The sequence below is a fragment of the Lissotriton vulgaris genome, chromosome 4_1, assembly GCF_964263255.1.
Source record: "Lissotriton vulgaris chromosome 4_1, aLisVul1.2, whole genome shotgun sequence".
Lineage (NCBI taxonomy): Eukaryota > Metazoa > Chordata > Amphibia > Caudata > Salamandridae > Lissotriton > Lissotriton vulgaris.
In genome coordinates this window covers 397914185-397918458 of record NC_141691.1, presented here as the reverse complement: position 1 = coordinate 397918458, position 4274 = coordinate 397914185, and positions in this window count along the sequence as shown.

The window sequence follows — 4274 nt, the reverse complement described above, 5'->3', positions numbered from 1 at the left end:
AGGACATTATATACACGGGCATCAGTGGGTTATGGTGAGAAGGAGATGGTTGCAAATCAGGTGTTCCAGTGGATTCGGAATCCTATATACCATGTCATGGATATATGGAGTACTATGAGAGACTATGAACCTGTGATGCAGCAACATGCATTAGAGCATATGTCTAATCAACTTATTTCACCGTGGGAACAATGTTTCCCGGATGGACGAGCTCCTCAGATAGTGTATGATATTTTAGATCGAGCTCATAAGTTTGAACTAGGTCCAGAAGATGTGTGTAGGAATGTTGAGACCGTGGTGAAATATCAGGAGCGAATGTTCTTGAAATGTCCAAATTGGGAATCCCAGCATCCGATCCGATGCGGGAAGTACATCCCATTTATCATCTTAAAATACCTGAATTACGAGATGACCAGAATGTGGTTACAAGTGCTCGTGTGGAAGCATGATTCCAGGAGCAATGGGTCTACGCCCCCTGGAAAAGAAGTGAGGTTCTTTCTTTAAAATCACAGCTCCCTGACCCTAGGAAAAATCCTACAGCGTATTATGTATGGCGCCAGGTGCATGACCAAGATCATGCTGCTGAATTAGGAGGGACATGGAATGAGTTTAAGGATTGGGATAAGGAACGAAAACCAGGTGATAAACCCCGAGCTGAAATAACTGATCTACCGGCTAAAATAATTACTTACATGCATTCACTGATTCCGCCCCGGAAGGTAGATTGGGGTAAATTGACGGCATGTAAGCAGAAAAAGGAAGAGAGTGTTTCAGACTTCTTTACTAGGTTTGAAGGCGTGTTTATCGATTACAGTGGCCACGTCCTATTGACAGAAGGCGGCATTCGATTGTTTGTCAATCGATTAGGGACCAATCTATTGCCTGAAGTCTCGGCCCGATTGCAGACCGCCGAAAGCACTTGGACTACCTCTGCGCCCTCAGTCATACTGAGCATGGCTCAGTATTACGAACATAGGGAGAATGAGAGTAAGGAAAAAATAGGGAAGAAAACTAAAGATCTAAAGATGAGAGTACTGGTACAATAAGTTATTAGAGGCTGAGGGGGAGAGAGAGGAGGTAGAGGATTCACCCCAAGGGGGATGGGAGGTGGATGCAGCGGAGGTCCGACCGTTACTCTAGGAGTGAACCAATGCACTTACTGTAGACAGGAAGGGACACTGGCGGGCTCAGTGTCTGCTATTATTGGCTCCGAATGGGGCTGTAAGGGGGAGAGGAAGAGGTTGAGGTGGAACAGATCGAAGCGACATGAGACGGGAAGAAGTGGCCCATAGTAACTCAGAGAAAAACTATTTCGACAATCAGAAAGGTAGGCAGTATTATAATGATGACTGTTTGTATGGGGGAGGCGGTGATTATGCCTATGCATAGGACAGCCATGGACAGAGTGGGGACCGAGTGTCTATACCCGTCGATCAGCAGGGGCCTTATGTGGAGGGGCATCTGATGGGAGCCTCTGGGAACTTTTTGATTGATACGGGTGCAATCAATAGTTCCGTTGCCCATTCACTGGTCCCAGGGGCTGCTCTGTCCGAGCATAATAATGTTTCGGTAGGATTCTCTGGAGTCCCGGTGGTAAGCCCCATTTCAAAACCTAACCTGTTAACTATAGGTCCAATAACAGTGGACTCTCTGTTTCTGCTTACCTCGCAATGCGGGGAAAACCTATTGGGACTGGATTTGCTGAAAAGGTTGAATGCTAAAATTCATTGTTCTCCTGATGGTGTATATTTAACCATACATCCCCCTAACCAACCGAGTTGACAGTGCTTTCTTTGCCAAGAACGAGCTACTCCCTCCGGAGTTGGCTGCTGTTCCTTCCATGATATGGGCAACTGGGGATGCGGATGTAGGTCTTTTGAATATTTCTCCTGTGTCTATCACATTGAAAACAGACGCGAAGTTGCCCAGGGTGCCGCAGTATAAAATTTCACCAGCTGTTGAACGAGCCTTGCTCTCTATTATACAGGATTTGATTGACAAAGGGGTAGTAGAGGAAACTGCTGCCAATATTTGTAATAGCCCCATTTTACCGATCCTAAAAAAGGCACCCACTGTAAATGAGTCTGAAGATATTGATAAATATCATTTTGTAATTGACCTCCGGGAGGTCAACAAGATTGTAGTGCCCCAGTACCCTGTCGTGTCTGACATTACTACTATACTCACGATGATTCCCTCAACAGCGAAATATTTTTCGGTTATTGATTTAAAGAATTCTTTCTTCAGCATTCCTATTCATCCCGATAGTAGACAAATATTCGGTTTCTCATTATCAGGCTGCAGCTTCCGATTTTTGCCGCGCCCCTCAAGGCTATACAGAGAGTCCTAGTATATACAGTCAAGCCCTTAAGGCAATACTAGATGAGTTAACTTTGCCCCCAGGAAATGTACTTTTGCAATATGTAAATGATTTATTAGTGGCTTCTAATACTGAAGAAGGTTGTAAGGAGGCAACGGTACAATTATTGGAACATTTGGCAAGACATGGTAATAAAGTATCTCTCTTCAAATTCCAATATTGTCGACAGGAGGTGACATATCTTGGTCATCTCCTGTCGAAAGCGGGAAGAAGACTAACCCCTGAGCGTGTTACTACCATTGCTAATATGTCTGTACCTCGTACTCAACGAAATGTTCGTGCTTTTCTTGGCATAACCTCTTACTGTCGCCAGTGGATTCCTAATTATTCTCTTCTTGCTAAACCTTTATTGTACTTAACCACTAAAGAAGTGCATGAACCCCTCCCCTGGACTGACGAATGTCAGCAAGCTTTCGATATTTTGAAATCTGTGCTTTGTTCTGCACCCGTCTGGGTACTCCTGATTACCGAAAGCCTTTTGTGCTTTATGTACATGAGGTGGACTTTTGCTCATTGTCTGTGTTAACACAAGGCTTTGGTGGTAAGCAGAGACCCTGTGCTTATTTTTCCGCAGTATTAGATAATGTGGCCCGAGCACTTCCTAGTTGTCTGAGGGCCACGGCGGCGGTAGCAGTGGCCATCCGACAATCGGAAGGGCTAGTGTAAAATTCTGATCTCACAGTGATGGTACCGCAAGCTGTGGATGTGTTATTGAATACCAAAAAAACACAGCACCTTACGAGTGCACGTCTTACTGGGTATGAATTGACATTGTTTGCTCCCCATATTACAATTAAACGTTGTGCCACTCTGAACCCTGCCACGTTACTACCCCTCCCTTCTGACGGAGAAAATGATGATGTGCATGATTGCATATTTCGGACTGAAGGAGAGATGAAGGGACAGGTTGACCTTACCGACATTCCTCTATCTGACCCCGAAGGGGAATTGTATGTGGATGGCTCTTGTTTCAAGCTAGCAGATGGCACCACGACAGCTGCATCTGCCATTACTACCCTCCGCACAGTAATTGAGACCTTTCGAGTGCCCTATCAATCAGCCCAGGCTGCTGCGTTAGTGGCACTATTACTGGCCTGTGAATTGAGTCAAGGATTGAGGGTAAATATTTACACAGACAGCCAATACGCCTTTGGCGTGGCCCATAGGTTTGGGCGAATGTGGGCAGAAAGAGGTTTCCTTACTTCCCATGGGCAACGAATACAACATGGTCCTTTTATCCTGCGATTGTTGACCGCCTAAACATTACCTGAGATGGTGGCAGTGGTGAAGTGTAGCACTCATAAAGCAGTGATAGATGAAGTTGGGGCGGGCAATGCGTCTGCCGATAGAATAGCCAAAGAGACAACACTGTCTAAAATGACCCCGATGTTTGTGACTAGAACTGCTAGGTGGGTGGCGGATTCAGAAATGTTCGATAGAGTGTTCGAGAGATACAGAAAGAAGCTACCCCCGCTGAGTTAGCATACTGGGGGAAGGAAGTGGGAAGGTTGGATAAGAATAACTGTTGGACTGACCTGACTGACAAGCAAAGATGGTTACTACCTAATGCACTAGTGAATGATGTAGTGACTATGGCCCATGGCCCAGCGCACATTGGTGCAAAGAGAATCTGGGCGATTTTGGATCCTGTCCAGGGTCGGATTGGGATCACAATTCGGCCCGGGCACTGACGAAAAAAGTGGGCCACATTCAAGAGGCGTGGCCCATATTTAAGGGGCGTGGCCCACATTCAAGGGGCGTGGCCCACATTCAAGGGGCGTGCCCTTTCATGAAACACTATTTGCACAGACAAGGAATGAAAGTGGGAGGATACTGTTCTTGCACAGAACACAGGGCAAAGGTGCCAATGGCCTACATGCTGAGCAACTAAAAA